A 19,022-nucleotide genomic window follows, 5' to 3' on the forward strand; every position below is an offset into this window, starting at 1 on the left:
CCAGATAGGAGATTGTTGCAATGGTCTGGTGACAGATGATGCCCTGAACCAAGATGAGATAGTTCCATTTCTCACCATTAAATCACAGTGGGAAATTGCTGTGGATTTCGAATGTATTTGAAGGAAGAGCTGATGAGATTTATTGGCTATGTGCATATGGGGTGTCAAAAAATTAATGAAGAGATTTGATATAAATTGGAGTCTGATATTATGTTTAAAAGATGACCATAGTTAGTTGCATTTTGAGAAATCTCTTGCGTGAGGGTAATGATAACACTGAGCGATCCTTCATTCTTACCTGCAATAATGCATTCACTTTTGGGTTTCATAATTTAAACGGACTCTACACTAATTGAAATCTGCTCAGAGATGTGTCTCCATGATGGTCAAAGGCACTGGAATTATGTAATACAAAGCACACTTTGAGGAGCAGTTGATGTTTAACCTAATGACTAGAAGGTGAAAAATAAAAGCTTTTTCAAATACATGTGTCACGTGGAAGAAAATTAAAGCTTTTTAAGAATGCACTCCATGAGGGAGAAATAGTATCTGATGAGTGGAAGTTAGAGGGACACAGGTTTTACTCATTATATATCTAAATTTCTAATTTCATGCCTGGCCTGAAATGTAACTGTCTGTCCTGGGACATGGAATTCTCTTTACTTAAGGTGTTCAAGCCCAATTTACATGACAGCTTGAGAGCGATATGTAAGGATTTCAGTGTGAATTGAGTGACCTTTCAAATCTGAAGATCTTGGTTATTAAACAAAATTGTTTGATTACTCCATTTGATATATGGTATACATACTACAGACTGTGAGGACATAAATATTTAGGGGTGTTTTAAAAATTAGTTATCTTGACAATTTCCAGATAAGGTAATCATTCTAAATTATTTTTTTTCTTCAAAAATAGAATTAGTACTGACATTGCCTCAGGTAATATTTGTTATGCTTTGCTGCAAATATTTGTGTTGTTTCTTCCCCTCTCCCAATATATGGAATTTTATCTAAAATAAACTTCCTTTTTAAAGTAATGATAATTCCTAGTATGTTTAGAGATAGATATTTTTTCTTTTCCTCTTTTATTGGTTGGATTCAACCCCAATTTTCATTAGATTCATTAGATATAGTAATTAGCTAAGGCAAAACATTTTGCAAATCAAATTATAAATGTTTGTTTTAAACTCTAAGATAGCATATCTGAATTTGAAAAGTTTTTATTAAATTAGCATAAATATTTTATATTTAGCCTTATCAAATTAATATATTATTGAGTATTAATGTGATAATTTGATGTTTCTAGATGATAATTATATTTCAGAAATAATATACGTTTATTTCTGGAAAGAAGTGGAAGAAATTCTGCATCCATATAAAGAATTCATATTTTTAGCGGGTTTATCATGAATGGTTTATTTTTTACTGTATTTATTAATTTATTTTTTAATGTTTATTTTTGAGAGAGAGAGACAGAGTGCAAATGGGGGAGGGGCAGAGAGAGAGGGAGACACAGACTCTGAAACAGGCAGCAGGCTCCAGGCTCTGAGCTGCCGGCACAAAGCCCAATGCAGGGCTTGAACCCACGAACCAGGAGATCACGACCTGAGCCGAAGGTAAATAAGCTGTGAGATTTAAGTCGAGGCCCATTTTTTTGCCTCTGGTTGGTCAGTTGTTTTTAGTACCACTTGTTGAAAAGGCAGCCTTACAATGAATTGTCTTTTGTTTTTTTTTAACCTTCCTAAAATCAGCTGAGCACATTTGTGTGGGCTATTACTGGGTATCCTATTCCATTATGTAGATCTATGTGTTTATTTCTCTGCCAGAAGCACAATGTCTTGATGACTGCAGCTACATAGTAGACTTTAAATATCAAGCAAAGTGATTTTTCCATTTATTGTTATGTCAAGATAATAAGATCTATTCTAGAGCTTATAACTTTCAATGTAAATATTAGAATTCTCTATGTGTATAAAAATCTGTTGGGATTTTTGTAGAGATTGTCTTAAACCCATAAGTCCATGGGTGTCTGGATAGTTTAGTCAGTTATGTGTCTGAGTCTTGATTTCAGCTCAGATCATGATCTCAGGGCATGGGATTAGGTCCTTTGTCAGGCTCCAGCATGGAACCTGCTTAGGATTCTCTCTCTCCTTTTCTCTCTCTGCCCCTTCTCTGCACTCTCTCTCTCAAAAACAAAAATAAAAGAAAATAAAAACTCATAAGTCCATTTGGGGAGAATTTTTATTATGTTGAATCTCCCAGTGCATGAACTCTGTATATTTCTCCATTTATTTAGGTTTTCTTTGATTTCTTCCATCTGCATTTTGTAATTTTAACATACATACCCTGTACATATTTTTTCAAATGCGTATCTAAGTTTTTCATTGTGTTTGATGTAATTGTAAGTGGTATTTCTTCTTTTAATTGCTGTATTTCTCATGCTCATTAGTGGTATATAGAAATGCTATTAATTTTTTGAATACCAATTTTGTATCCTGTGATCTCACTAGTTCTATTTCTAGGTCTACTATTGTAGATTCCTTGTGATTTTCTACAAGCATACCATCTCTAACTATAGAGATAGTTTTATTTCTTCCTGTCCAATCTGTGTGTCTTTTATGTCTTTTTCTTGCCGTATTTCATAAGCTACATTTTTAGTATTACAAATGTTGAGAGTCAACATTTTGCTTTTCCCCCAATTTTATGTGGACAGCATTTTGACTTTCACCATTAAGTATAAAGTTAGTTTTAATGTCTTTACCAGGTTAAGTATTTAGTATTTATGTTAGATTTAGAATATTACAGTCTTTTCTGCCCTCGGATAAGAATTCAGTTCTCTAATTTCATCTTTTGAGAGCTCAGTCTCTCAACTGCAAGAGCATGCTTCTTGCTGTCCTGACCACCAAGCCAGTGTGCCTGCTCTGGGAAGATTATTGCCTTCTTTAATGGAAGATTAAAGTCTTCCATTTAAGATATCTTAAAGGACCTAGAATAGGAAGGAAAATTTTGAAAACTACAAAAAGGTTCAGGGTTTCTTTAATTCACCTTTTGTTGTAAATATTTCTCTTTAACGGGAACCTATCAAATATTTACTTTCATTGTAGTACACCTATGCATTTCGAGGATAGGAAATAAAGCCCTCACCTATCTCTATTCACTGAATGATTCCCAAGTTTTTCAAAAATTTTTTTGGTTGAAGAATAGCATAGTTTAGGTCAGTCAACATGAGGCCTTACAGAGATGGGGCTATGAATTACTTGTCATATGATACACTATCGATTTAAATTCCTATTAAGAGCCAAAGGAAGAGGAGTAGCATCCAAACACAGGAGCAAGTAAGAACCAATTTCTCTGTGTAACACCTCCCCATGGGTAAAGGGGTAACAAATTTTTGGACAGAAGGAAAATTCCTTGCCATAATAAGACAGTGTCTTTTGAAGTTCCCCTAGGGTCTTGGAAAACAGTTGGAGCAGCAGTAAAAGCATGTTGGGTGAGTTTGTGTCTAAACATGCTCTGTAGCAAGTGAATCTGTGAAAAGAAGGAGCATGGAGGGCAGACATACTGACTGAATAATTCATCTTCCTTAAAGTCCTAAAGCATGAGACACATTCTCCGTCTCCACCAATTGTACCTACTCCTCTATTGCCTTCAAAAGGGACGTGTAGAATCACAGTTCTCTACTAAAAATAAGACAAGATGCTTCTGACTAGATCTGTACTTACCTGGGGCCAAATTATCTTAGTATTTAGCCTAAGAAATTCTTTTCTAGAGTAAGGCCAAGACCTTTGGTGGAAAACTTTGTTTCACAGATTCAATATCTTTCATAAGCAAACTAAAAATGATTTTTACTATTCATCCAAGAAATATGTAATGAGTACATATTAAATGTAACACTTTATGGCTGAGCAAAACTGAGTTATTAACCAACCTCGTCACTATCATTAAAAACAAATAAACAACAAACAAACCAAAACAAGCAAATAAGAAATCTTCATTTCCAAATAGTGTCTCTTTAAAGAAAAAAAATGTCACTATTGAGTGTATTTGAATAAAAAGCCTAAAAAAACCTCTGATTGAGCATTTTAGAAGTTTGACTAAACTTTTTTTTCTGAGTAAACTCTTTCTATTTACATCACTGTGAATAACTATATGATTTCAGCGCATCCTTGAATTTATCTAGTGTCTTGAAATTCACTAGAATGAACCTGACCAATGACCATGGTTAAAAAAGAAGTCTGATGGCAACTTCTTAGAATAGAGCCATTTACTTAACAACTTCCTTCCTTCCACTAATCTATTTCTATCTGGTCCATGGCCACATATAGTTCCTGCTTTCTTTCTTTGAACTCCTTCGTCTTGAGTTTTGGAACAAATGCAGTATATTTATATCTTTCTCAGATTGTCAGCATTATTTTCAACATTCCAGTTGATAAAATATTTAGTTTATGAGTTTGGTATTTATTTATTTATTTATTTAAACCAATTTTGGTATGCTTTTGTAACCTAATGTTCCTAAGACTCATCAACCAAGAGATATAAATGAGGTCACATTAACGTCAATATGGAATAGTTACAGAAAATTCCACTCAGGTGTTATCTTCTACCTGCACAACAACAGGATTTCATCCCCCTGAAAAGTCTTACTAGGTATTGTTGAGACTCCTTAGGGAGTGTGTCACACTTGTTCAGTACTGATCTTAAACATCACATTATTGTTGTTTTACTCCCACGTCTCCACTGGTGACTGATTGTATCAACTTGTCCCCATCATTCTGCTGTATTTCTCCTGATTATGATATTTCAATGCAGCCCAAACAACAGACTTTAAAGGCACCAATTTTCTTGCAGTCATTATATTGATGTTTATGAAGAAACAAGACTCAAGAGGCAACATCCTGTATGATTTAATTAATATGATATTCTAGAAAAGGCAAAACTATGGGTACAAAGAACAGATAAGTATTTGCCAGGGGCTACTAAAGAAAATGGCTGACTACAAAAGTGGCAGGAAGGATGTTTTGGGGGTTATGGACTATACCTCGATTGTGGTTGTAGATACTCAATTTTATGCATTTGTCAAGACTCATAGAAATACACACACACACACATACACACACTTATTAAAAAATTTCATTTTATATATAGAGAGAGTGCACAAGCAGGAGAAAGGGCCAGAAGGAAGGGGAGAGAGAGAATCTTAAGCAGGCTCCATGCTCAGCTCAGAGCCCAATGTGGGTTTCAATCCCATGACCCAGGTATCATAACCTAAGCTGAAATCGTGTTGCCACTTAACCGACTGAGACATCCCGGCACCCCGGACTATATATTCATCATTTGTAAATTTTACCTCAATTAAAAAATATGCTTCTTTGAAAACATTTCCTTTACCTTCTGCCTACCTACACAGTGGAATACAAACAACCTCTGTGGCTGAGTTGGGTATTCAGAGAAAAGAAAAAAAATATAATAATCCTTTTCTCATTCTTTTGGCCTCATTCCCATACTTTGTTCTCCTCTCTTTATCCAAAACAGAAGATTTTATGTAAATTTACTCATAACAATAGATTCCTTGGCCCAATGATTATAGCTCTAAATACACAAGAAAAACAACAATTTAAATTTTCTTAAACTTAACTGAAAACAGCCTAAGCTTCACTGCAAAAATTGTTAATTAATAATGTTCAACTTCAATCGGTAGGTTGTATAATAATTTTGTTTAAGAAAGGCCCATTTGCAGGGATGGGTTAAATGGATTATGGGCATAAAGAAGGGTACTTGTTGGGATGATCACTGGGTGTTATATTTAAGTGATGAATCACTGGGTTCTACTCTTGGAAACCAATATTATATCATATGTTAACTAATTTGAATTTAAATAAATTAATTAAAAAAAGACCCCTTAGACTGACTTCACATACAGCTCTTTGTAGTAGTGAATTTGCAACAGATGGATAGTCCAACAACTATACAGGCCTGTATCCCAAGATAACATTTCTGCTATCTTGATCTTAGTCTCTGCTTTGAACACCTCCCAGGAGGTGTTCTTTACATCTTCAAGGAATTATCAACATTAAAATGATTTTTATATATAATAGAAATCTTTCTCATTTAAACCCACTTGCTATTCTTCTTCTTTTTTTTTTTTTTTTTTTTTAGAGTTTCAAATAGGTCTTATCTCTTTGTATTTAAAAAACTTTCAAATGTGTGAAACAATTAAGATGTCTTTCTTCAATACTCTTTCCTTCAGCCTGGAGACCTCCTATATATGATATGATTTTTATTTTCCTATAGCAGCTTGATCCCAGTTTCTTATCCAGTTTATTATCATTGCTATTTTTATTAATAGTTGTATTTATTTATTTTTCACATTTTCTTAAATCTTACTGCCCAGAACTGAACACAGTTCTTCAAGAGATCTGACCAGAAGAGATCAGAAATAGCACAGCATTCATTGCAGATATTATGTTTCTATTCATGTAACTTGAGATCAGAATGGATTTTTTTTTACATTTTCATGGCTCAGTGATTATTATTATTATTATTATTATTATTATTTTGTAGATTCTGGTAATTTTTCCTTCTATCCCAGCTTCATTTATTGAGAAATTTAGTCAATATACATTAAAGATCCTTGTTTAAGTCAATGGATAAAATATTGTCTTAAAGCATAGGATGAAAGAAAATACCCCTCAATATCAGTGTGATCCATTAATTGAAAATGGATATAGTTGTTAAATCAGATACAAATTCATCTAATTGTGAAATCATTTAATTCCTATTTCTCCCTAGTATTCATAAGGATATCATGAGAACTTATATTTCTTACCAAAATCTGAATATTTCTTCTTCGTTGCATTTTTCTGATTTTCCAGTCTAGTAAGCCTGTCAAAAAAGAAAATTAATTTAGTCTAACAAGGTTTTTATTTAGTCAATCCATAGTACTAATCACTGCTTTATTTTCCCGTTGCTTGCAACCCATTCTTTTAACTATCAATTCTAAATTTGTGCCTGAGATCGATGTGAATAGTCAGATTTTCAAAATATCAATGCCTTTCTTTTTGAAAATCAAAATTCCAATTTTTCCATCTCCAGTCTCATGGAGGCTTTTCTGTTTTCAATTAATCTTGATGTATTTTGCCCCCCTCAAAGAATATTCCACAAGTGAAAAGGAATTAAATAAGAAAGTGAACATTTTTTCACTAGTCTATTAAAGTCCTAACAAGTAATTCATAAAAACCAACAAGAAAATGACAAATGCCTGATGAAAAAATATGCAAATAATGTGGACACCCCTTAAATAAAATAAAAATAAATGCTTTAAATGAGCATAAAAATCACACATTTAAATAGCAAATTGCCATTTCTCACCTATAAATTTACCAAAATTTATTCATTTCTTTAATTTATTGAAAAAGTTTTGAATTGTTTACTTTATGTCAATGATTCTCATTCTAGGGGGTTGGGGATTCAGTGGCGTGAAATATAGATATTGAGACATTTTCTTGTCTTCCTGGCATTCAAATTATAATCCAAGATGAAGAAGATGAATAGATCATGGATTCTATAAGTTATTTCTGATAGTGATAAGAACAATGAAGAAGTCACAATGGTATAGAGAGGGACTGAGATGGCTGTTTCAACTTTCTTTGTCTGGTATCTTTAAGAAGTGTACGTAATTCAGCTAAAATTCCAGTTATGTGAAGAAAGCAAACACATGGGGATTCAGGGGAAGAATGGTACAAGGGGACATAGTTTAAAGGCTTTAAGACAAGGGATCAAAAGAAGGCTAATGTGGCTGATACACAGTGAATGGTGGAGAGAGGGATAGGAACAAAATTAGAGACAGTCAAGGGTCATATTGCATGGATTCCACAGTGATGAACAACAAGATATTGCATGGATTCCACAGTGATGAACAACAAGGGGTTCAATTAAAGTATAAATAGAAATAGCTAAAGATTGTTATAATTTGATCTGTCCTTTGAAAAACAATCATTTTTACTGCTATGTTGAGAATTTATTGTAATAGCCAAGTGTGTAAACAAGGAGAATGGTAGTAGGCTTAAATAGTAATCAAGGTAAGAGATAATGAAGTCTTGGACTATTGTGCTAACATTGGAGATGGTGATAAATGGATGGGTATGACTATGTTCTGAAGGTAGAGCTAACAGCTCTTTTCTGATGGTTTGGATGTGGACTGGAGGTAATCCAAAAAATGAAGCCATATTCCTAAGATTTATGCTGAACAACTGGATAAAGGATGGGGACATTAACTGAGAAGGGAAGACTGGCAAATGCTGGATCAATCTTCCATGTCTTTTAGTTTTAGCTTTTAGTTTTTGAATGGTCCCTTTTGTGCATCAACCTATTTTTGTTTCATAAAGAAATATTTTTATCATTCTGAAGTATTAATTGTAGTGTCTTTAAAGTTCTCTTCTGTTTGTATTAATAACTTGATTTTTCTGGTCTTGGTTCTGTAATGTGTTGTTGTTTAGTAACGTTTTGACTCCAGTGTTTAGTGATTGTTGATTATAGGATCTTCTATGTAATGTTGAGATTCTTTTCTGACCAGTCTCTGAATTACATCAGCAATGATTGTCAATGAGGAAGGATCCTGCTTGTGGTAAGATGAATCAACAGCTGGTTTTCTAGGAATGAGGGCTCCTGGACTTTTCAAGCAACTTGGGACACTGCCCTGAATTGTGTTACATTTGTTCATACTTAACATTTCTGTCTTGGGCAGTTATTTCTGCTGCTTTATTACTTGATTTGATCACCCCAGGCCTTGTTTTTGTTTTCTAACAATATTAGTTGCTTTCCCTGAGTCTGGCATAACTCACTGTGCTGAGAGGCACTGTATAACTCTCAGCTTTCTATTTGTTGTAACCTCAGCAAAAATGTGGGCCTTCTATTGAACCGTTATTTAACACATTGTTTTTTTAGACACAAAAACAACAAAAACCAAAGATTTAAAGTTGTATGGTCTCCATCTATCCTTTAGACCATGCCATTAGGTCTTCTGTCTAAATTATTGATTGGAGTTGGAGTTCTGGCTAAGATACTGGTATTTCTCTAGTCAGCTGACAAAAATCTGTGCTAATATTTTTGTCATGCTTCACTCCACTCTCATAGTTGAAGTTCAGGGCATATAAGTGTAGCAATCTGTCCTCATTTCTAGCCCTCACTTAGATTTCCTCCTATTTGGCTATTTGGGGATTCTTAGAGAAGGAGAGGAAGAAGCAGCTATAACAATTCCTGACCATTGTATAGGGATGGTACCTGTAGTGTTTAAAAATCTCAGGCTTAGATATATCTCTTTTTTTCATTTTTTAACATACAATCACCATAACTATTTTATGGTATAAATTATAGGATAATTTTTCTTGAGAGCTTTGAGATCTCTTTGGGAAACTTTCTCACCAGAGTCTCATGACAAAATTATTTCTGTGGTTACCCCCAATTTTTAATATAGTAAACTTTCCATATTACAACTATAAAATTGAACAATTTTAAATTTTTATTAATTTATTTTGAGAGAGAGAGAGAGAACGTGCACATGCTAGGAGGGAATGGGCAGAGAGAGAGGGAAAGAGAATCCAAGCAGGCTCCATGCTATCAAGGCAGAACTGGATGTGGGGCTTGATCCCATGAACTGTGAGATCAGCAGAAATCAAGAGTTGGACACTTAAGCACCTGAGCAACCCAGGCATCCATAAAATTTAATAATTTTTAAGTGTAAAAGATAGGATACTAATTACAAAATGGGTGCAGAATATAGAAATATATAGTTAAAAATAATCTACAATATCAATACATAGAAAATCAAAAGTATAAGAATTTCTAATAAGCCAGTAATTTTCTTCCCTTCTTTCATTCTGTTTATTGAATAGAAATGTTAATTTGTTTCAGAAATAATTAAAATATTAACAAATAAGTGACAAGATTTTCTTGGAGTCCCATAATATTATATTTTACTGTATGCCGGCTACATTGTCGGTTAGCATATTCAATTTTTACACATTTAAAATACTATTATTGTTAGAAGTTTATAATTTATATACTCACCAAAATTATGACATATGAATTATCCAACTTTGTGTTACTTTTATTTATCTTTCTGTCTCCTCTTTTCTCCTAGAGAATTCTGATTAATATTATACCTCCAAGGGGAGCCTGGGTGGCTCAGTTGGTTAAGCGTCCAACTCGTGATTTCAGTTCAGGTTGTGATCTCACAGTTTGTGAGTTCGAGACTGGCAGCAGGCTCTGCACTGATAGTGTGGAGACTGCTTGTGATTCTCTCTTTCCCTCTGTCTCTCTGCCCCTTCCCTGCTCATCCTCTCTCTCAAACTAAACTTAAAAAATATTCTACCTCCAATTTTTAAAATCTTTTTAAGGGGCGCCTGGGTGGCTCAGTCGGTTAAGCGGCCAACTTCGGCTCAGGTCATGATCTCGCGATCTGTGAGCTCGAGCCCCGCGTCGGGCTCTGTGCTGACAGCTCAGAGCCTGGAGCCTGTTTCAGAGTCTGTGTCTCCCTCTCTCTGACCCTCCCCCGTTCATGCTCTGTCTCTCTCTGTCTCAAAAATAAATAAACATTAAAAAATTAAAAAAAATAAAATCTTTTTAATATTACAAATATGGAAATATATTTCTCTTCAATTTGCTTTTTCATATACACAATACATCACATACTGCTCATTATTGGTGTATAAAAACACAACAGATTTCTGTATATTGATTTTGTATCCTGCACTTCACTGAATTCATTTATAAGTTCCAGCAATTTTTTTTGGGTGGAGTCTTTCAGATTTTCTACCTATAGTATGGTATCTTAATTTCAAAAGAAATTAAGAACACAATCCCATTTACAACTGCTCCAAAAATAATAAGATACCTAGGAATAAACCTACTCAAAGAGGTGAAATACTTGTACTCTAAAAATTATAAAATATTGATGAAATAAATTGAGGAGGACACAAAGAAATGGTAAGACATTCCACGCTCATGGATTGGAAGAACAAATATTGTTAAAATGTTAAAATTGTTAAAAATATCCGTACTACCCAAACAATCTACAGATTTAATGCAGTACCTATCAAAATACCAAAAGAATTTTTCACACAGCTAGAACAATTCTAAAATCTGTATGGAACCACAAAAGACCCTATATAGCTAAAGCAATCTTGAAAAAGAAAAGCAAAGCTGGAGACATCACAATTCCAGACTTGAAGTTATATTACAAAGCTGTTGACATCAAAACAGTACAGTATTGGCACAAAAATAGACATGGATCAATGGAACAGAATAGAGAACCCAGAAATGGACCCACAAACGTATGGCCAACTAATCTTTGACAAAGCAGGAAAGAATATCCAGTGGGAAAAAGACAATCTCTTCAACAAATGCTGTTGAGAGAACTGGAGAGCAACATGTAAAACAATGATACTAGACCACTTTCTTATACCATGAACAAAAAAAAAATTCAAAATGGATGAAAGACCTAAATGTAAGTCCTGAAATTATTAATATCCTGGAAGAGAACACAAGCAGTAACTTCTCTGACATCAGCTGTAGCAAATTTCTTCTAGGTAGGTCTTCTGAGGCAAGGGAAACAAAAGTAAAAATAAACTATTGAGAATATATTGAAATAAAAACTTCTGCACAGTGAAGGAAACAATTAACAAAACTAAAAGGCAACCACCGAATGGAGGAAGTTATTTACAAATGCCATATTTAATAAAGGGTCAGGTTTCAAAATCTATAAAGAACTTATCAAAGTCAATACCCAAAAAACAAATAATCCAGTTAAAAAATGGTCAGAAGACATGAACAGACATTTCTCAAAGAAGACATTCAGATGACCAACAGACACATGAAAAAAATGTGATCATTGATCATCAGGGAAATGCAAATCAAAACTGCAATAAGATATCACCTCACACCTGTCAGAACAGCTAAAATCAAAAACACAGATTAACTAACTAGAATTTAAATAAAAAGTTGAAAAAAAAAGAAACGAAAGAAATAAAAACCACAAGCAAGAACAAGTGTTGGTAAGGGTGTGTAGACAAAGGAATCCTTGTGTACTTGTGGTGGGAATGCAAATTGCTATAGCCAATGTGGAAAACAGTATAGAGGTTCCTCAATAAATAAAAAAAATAGAACTGCTGTATGATACAGTAATTGCACTACTGAGTATTTACCCAAAAGATACAAAACCACTAACTCAAAGGGATATTTGCACTCCTACATTTATCACAGCATTATTTACAATAGCCAAATTATGTAAAAGCAACCCAAGTGACCAGGGATAGATCAGTGGATAAAAAAGATGTGTTTGTATATATAAGGGAATATCATTCAACCATAATAAAGAATGAAATCGGGGCGCCTGGGTGGCGCAGTCGGTTAAGCGTCCGACTTCAGCCAGGTCACGATCTCGCGGTCTGTGAGTTGGAGCCCCGCGTCAGGCTCTGGGCTGATGGCTCGGAGCCTGGAGCCTGTTTCCGATTCTGTGTCTCCCTTTCTCTCTGCCCCTCCCCCGTTCATGCTCTGTCTCTCTCTGTCCCAAAACTAAATAAAAAACGTTGAAAAAAAAAATTAAAAAAAAAAAAAAAAAAAAAGAATGAAATCTTGCCTTTTGCAACACCATGGATGGAGCTGGAGAGTATACTGCTAAGTTAAATAAGTCAGAGAAAAACAAATACCATATGATTTCACTCATATGTGGAATTTAAGAAACAAAAAATAAATGAGAAAAAGGGGAAAAAGAGAGATAGACAAACCAAGAAACAGACTCTTCATTACAGAGAACAAATTGATGGTTACTATAGGGGAGTCAGGGGGGATGGGCTAAATAGGTGATGGAGACTGAAGAGTATACTTGTCACGATAAACACCAGATGATGAATGGAATTGTTGAACCACTTTATTGTACACCTGAAACTAATATAACACTGTATGTTAACTAACTGGAATTAAAATAAAAACTTACAAATACTTCACATGCCTCCATCTGTATTGATACATATAATTCTAATTTATTATTTGCAATCCCTTCAGAATATTATATAGCATATATAAGTATACCTAATGTATTTTTTCCTTTTCTTATTTATGTTCAGTCAGACAATACTTGCAATAAATACTGTTGCATAGATAGGCTGATAGATACCCAGAAGTAAAGTGGCTTAGGTCAAAATAAGTGCATTGAGATTATATTACTAAACATTTCCTGATTATTTTTTCCACTTACTTCAACACTGTATGAGAGGACTCTTGGCTCTGCACCCCTACCAGCACTATTAAATTTTTCATCATCTAATGAAAATGTATATATCATATTTGCTCTACTTTCACCCCAAACCTTAAAGGAAGCAAGGTTTTCTTTACCCTTTTATACTTGCAGTTCTATTTTAAAATTGTTTATACCTTTGTTCATTTATTTTATTTATTGACTGTTTAATTTGTAAAAACATCTTTGCACATTTTGGCTATAAATATTTTGTATCTTATATGTATGTTTAGTGTTTGTTTATTTTTGAGAAAGAGAGATAGAGACAGCACATGAGTGGGGGAGGGGCAGAGAGAGAGGGAAACACAGAATCCGAAGCAGGTTCCAGGCTCTGAGCTCCTGAACAGCAAGATCTTGACCTGAGCCAAAGTCTGTTGTTTAGCCAACTGAGCCACCCAGGTGCCTCAATATGCATTTTTTAATTAACCAGATTTTTGTATTAAATAGTAGAAATCTTATATTACACATTATTTGTAACACATTTTTGTTACCTATGATTAAGATTATGATGTTAATTAAGGGTAATTAGAGTGTTGGAAAATGCCATAATTAATGGTGGTGAATAACTGCAAACATAGCTTCACCATAATTTACTTACCCATTTGACTTATATTGTCATAGACTTTTGTTAGCATGAAAAATAATGCCCATCATAAAGCAATTACTCTTTTACCCATTATATTTTTAGTCTAGGATCTTAGAATGAGAATCCCTGGATCCAAACACATGAACATCTTATGCATTTTAATAAGCGTTCCTAATAAATATGAAAGTTTTTGTTTCCACTTTCTTCTTTTATAGTACCTCCATTGAAAGTAATTTAATTGGGAAATTAATATTTCTTCATATTACAGTGCTTTAAAATATACTTTGTTTCACTTGATCTTTGTATAAAATCAAGTATTTCTGTTTTGCTTAATGGTTTACTTCCTCTATAACTCCAATGGCGATCAGATTCATGTTATTTTTTTCCCTTCTGAGTGATAACTCCCCATGTGCTAATATGGTGAAAATGATACTGCATGTTTGATAAATAACCAGCTTAGAAGGTTTTAAAAAAGAGAGATTTATATTCCCATGTTAGTATTTAAGTAATAATATTTAAGTAATATTTAAGTTAAGGATAACTTTCCAAGGAGGCCCCTGGATCAAAAATGTGTGTTTATGGTTTCTCCCATGATGTCCCCAATCCCTGACTTCCTCGGTCTGCCTTCCTCACTTAATTAAGGTCTCTGCTCAAATATCATGTTTTTCTCACCACCCTCCATACTGGAGCATTCTGTCCTTCTTCTTCCCTACCTATTCTGCGTTTTCTTTACATCAGATGCTACACGGAAGACAGTAACATTGTTTTGTGTAATTGTGCTGAGTTTGCTTTTTTGGCACTATAACTATCTGCACCATGAGAATAAGGATTTTGTCCAATGTACTTATTGCTACATTTTGAACACCTAAAATACTTTCTGGCCATTACAGGTGCTCCATAGATATTTGTTAAATTAATGAATATCTGCCAAATCAATTGTTCGATTTTGTTCAAGTATTTATTATTTCAGAGTAAATTTTACACTCACTTTCATGTGGGTAGAGAATATGCCGACAGAGAGATTGTAGGTCTTTTTTTGTTTCCTTATACCTTTGAATATTAAAAATTCTTTAAAAACACTTGGAAACATGAACAACTTAATTTGGGTGAAAGACATATTTCCTTTTGAACGTGGATATTTTAGTGATTAACCCAAAGAAAAGAAAATACAAACTCTCCTGTTGTCATTGTTCTATGATCTTGGTGAGCAGCTTATCGTAGTTTGGACAACCACATACTATGTGATAATATAATATTGCCATGTAGAGATGGCTGTAGTTGAACAGGGAAATTCTAACAGCAATGTTTTAAAGAAAGGTTTTGAAAAGATTTTAGAATCATGCATAAAACCACAAGCTGAAATCTGTTATTCATTATATATAATCTTAAGAGCTGCTCAGAGTTTGGGTTGTGATTGGTTGGCATGTTGGCATTTAACATTCCACATGACCTACAGGCACAGCTAGAAATGCTGTTTAATGTTTTGAATCACCACTTTTATTACCCGAACTTTAAAAAAACTGCCCTATGCAATAAATGCTTTTGATTTATATTAAAATGCAAAAGGAATCTAATATAAAATAATTATAGCCTCATAATATTTTTAGTTCTGGACAACCACTCCCCCAGCCTGAAATATTTTATGGTTTACATGATATAAGGCAGATTACTTATACATAGATACCACCATGTGTCCTAATTATTGATAGGCAGAGATTTTCCTTTATCACCAGTTTGTTTTCATTTATTCTTTTTACTTCGAGTTTCTCATCTTTGCATCTATGTGCCTGTCTGTCTGTCTGTCGATCTATCTACCCATCCATCCTCACTATCAAAATTGGAAGGGGTGCTTATAGCAACAAATTAGAATAATTTAACAAACCAGTATTAACCATCAAAGTGTTCCATAATTGATTGACTGGATCCTTTTAGATTCATAGCTTAGATACCTGAGGAGTTCAGCTATTCTCCTCTATTCATTCAGATAAACTCCTTCCATGTTAACATTAGCCAGGATCAAATCAGATTAGCTGTCAGGGTGAACACAGCTCTGAATAATAATAGGATAAAATAAAAATAAGTGTATGAGTGATAATTCAAGGATTTTACTGCTAGGGATGTGCTACAAATTGTGTTCTAGCTTTCAAGCAATCAATGTGAGGAGAACAGTTCAGCTCTAAGATTTATGTCTGAGGTGTTTTGTTTTTTTTTTTTTCCAGACCTTTGTGGAGTTTTAGAGGGCTGCTTTCTTAGTTACTAGTGTTTCCTAAAGAGACACTAGCACTCTTAAGGCCTAAAACAATAGCTAACGTATTGCAAAAAGGAGTGTGTGTGTGTGTGTGTGTGTGTGTGTGTGTGTGTGTGTGTGAAATGTATAGAAAACTGTCTTAATACTTATCTATGCTTAGAAGGGGAAAGAGAAAATATATGGAGATTCTCATGTTTGTATAATGGTTTACTGAATTGATTTGGTTTGCTGAAAAGCTTGTTAATGCTGAAAAATTCCAGGGAGTTTCTTCAAGGACTATCCCCAATATTATATTATTTCCTAGGAAATTTATGAACTATGTTAACCCAAGTTTCATGTATCTTTTAAGGAATTCTTAAAAACAAAGTATGCCATAAATAGGCTCCAAAAGCATATCTGGTTTATTTTTCTTTTTTAAAGTGCTATGTGAGGAACAAGGTAAATACCTTTATCTTTGATATCTAGGGGAGGAGATTACATAACTCTTTTTAGCAAAATAAATTTCCTTAGTAGCTTGGTAAAAAGTTTTCTCTTTGGTAAAAGTTCTCAGTTTAATTTAAACTTTTTACCACTTGTCTTGCGTTTTACTTGCTTTCTGGGCACATAGAAAATCTTCTCAGGGTTTCTGGGTTTCTGTTGCCTTTATGGCAATGTGCTCCAAAGTAATCAATATTGTATTAAAATTGCAGGTTAGGTGATTAAATATGTTTTTCAAAATGTAAGCCGCTTGTAATAATGTTTGTTCATATGAAAGTGAAAAACTATATTGCATCTAGCAAATTTTCAGAATCTATGCATTTACTTTTGTAAATTTGTCTTAATATTTCCATGAAAAATTGCTATGTGTTTTTGTCCATAAGGAGTAGGTGGGAAAAGCCACATGATTTTAGACTTTATTGCAGACTGGGAAAGTTATAGCTCTCTTGTGATCACAATTTTAAAATACAAAAGTTGTTTTCATAAAATTACTTTTGTGTCCTTTCAGTCTCAACCATATAATGTTTATATATTTGTGTGGTTTTATTTTATTATAGGTGGTACAGGGAGGGTTCAGACATGATTCAGCTGTTTTGAAATCATCGCAGGCAACTGCCAATGCTGTATTTAAGAGCCTATCAAATCTGCTACTAGGATTTTGCAAATTATTGGCAGACATCTAGTTAATTGTAGATGTGCAACATAACAAAACAACAAAACAAATCAGACCACTGTTTGGTCATTGATCAGTGTCTCAGTATCTGATCATCATGATCAGTGAAAAACGCTGAATCAAATTGAAATGGTTGATTTCACAGCACCTTTAAGAAATGCATTATCTGTACATCTCACAAGAATAGAAAATGCTAGTGTTGTGTGGGTTAAAATACATTAATTCCACATAAAGCACTCTACAAAAGAAAAGGATATTTGATTTGTATGGCTTTAAAGTTTTAACAGATGAGTCTATCCCTGTGAGACCACAGACCATTTACCATCACTAGATTGATTTCTTTCAATGCTAAAGGCTTGATGGTACTTTTCAGTACAGTTCATTGTGAGTAGAATGATACTTCAGATACACATTAACTAAAGAGCCTTCAGAGGCTGTATTAAGGAGATGAAATTCTGCGGCAGAGGGAAAAGTAGCATTTCCTAAGAAGCAAAATTCTTGATAAGGTTTATATAAATGAAAATATTACAACAATTTCTAAGTTTCTTTGTAGGAACTGAAATAACCAAATAGTCTTGTGGTTAGCGCAACATTAATTTGTTCTAAGAAAAAAGTAATTTTTAGTATTTTTTAGTGTTTTAATTTGTTAAATGTGCATTCTGCAATTTTTTTTTTCTGAAGCTATTTTGCTTGCAAGATGGATACATTTGCAAGATGGCTATCACAAATGACAATTGATATCAATTAAAGGGAACATGTATTAAGAAATTAAAATCAGGATGCACACATGGCTCAGTCAGTTGAGAGTCTGACTCAGGCCATGATCTCAGAGTTCATGAGTCTGAGACCTGCTTCAGACTCTCTGCTGTCAGCAAAAGGCCTGCTTCAGATCCTCTGTCCCCCTCTTGCTGCCCCCCCCAATAATAAATAAACATTAAAAAAGAAAGAAATTGAAATCTAAGGATACTATAAAAGGACATTTTTATTTTATAAATCTCCATTTAAATTTTAGATGACATGAGATCAAGAGAGACAATTATGTAAGATAAAGACACCAAATTAAAACAATAGTTATCTTTGGATGTGAGAATTTTGGCACATTTTAGTTTTCTTTAATGCCTTCTTCCATTTTCCACATACTTACTTTAGAAATCAGAAAAATAAATATATTAAAACATGATGATTTTAAGGAGGACAACCAGTTAGGGTCATCATCCAGCAGAAATTTTGCCAAATTAACTGCACCCTATCAAAGGGCAACTTCCTGGGAGAAGAGCTGAAGACTATGAAATTTCTTTTGAACAGAACCACATAACATGAATGAATGTAGGTGTTATATTAATTTTTAAATACAATTATTCCCAAGTGTGTTTAAATGCACTAGGTTATTAGTGACTGAAAAATTAAAATTAATAATCATGTTCATTTTACTATGTTATCAAAATTAGATAATTTCCTATTTCCCATGTCACTTTGTCACTTTGGGCTATAAAGTATATATATGTTATGTGTGTGTGTGTGTGTGTGTGTGTGTGTGCGTGTACGGTGTGTGTGTGTGTGTGTGTGTGTATATATATATATATATATACATATATTTATATATAAATATATTTTTGTATATATTTGTATCTGGTATATTTCTGTATATTTTTGTATATATTTGTAAATATTGTATATATATACATATATATTTAACATAATATTTATATACATACATGTATATATACACATATATGTATATATACACA

At 33.5% G+C, this 19,022-nt stretch overlaps 1 long non-coding RNA gene across 1 annotated transcript in view; it reads right to left on the reverse strand.

Moving 5' to 3' along the window:
- Nucleotides 1-19,022, reverse strand: part of LOC144615629 (uncharacterized) — a 144,108-nt gene that overhangs the window by 123,780 nt on the left and 1,306 nt on the right. Inside the window, exon 2 of the long non-coding RNA XR_013553990.1 lies at nt 6,826-6,881. This is a non-coding gene — a long non-coding RNA (uncharacterized LOC144615629). The remainder of the gene's footprint in view (nt 1-6,825; nt 6,882-19,022) is intronic.

This window comes from Panthera onca, chromosome A1, assembly GCF_046562875.1.
Source record: "Panthera onca isolate mPanOnc1 chromosome A1, mPanOnc1 haplotype 2, whole genome shotgun sequence".
NCBI classification, from domain to species: Eukaryota; Metazoa; Chordata; class Mammalia; order Carnivora; family Felidae; genus Panthera; species Panthera onca.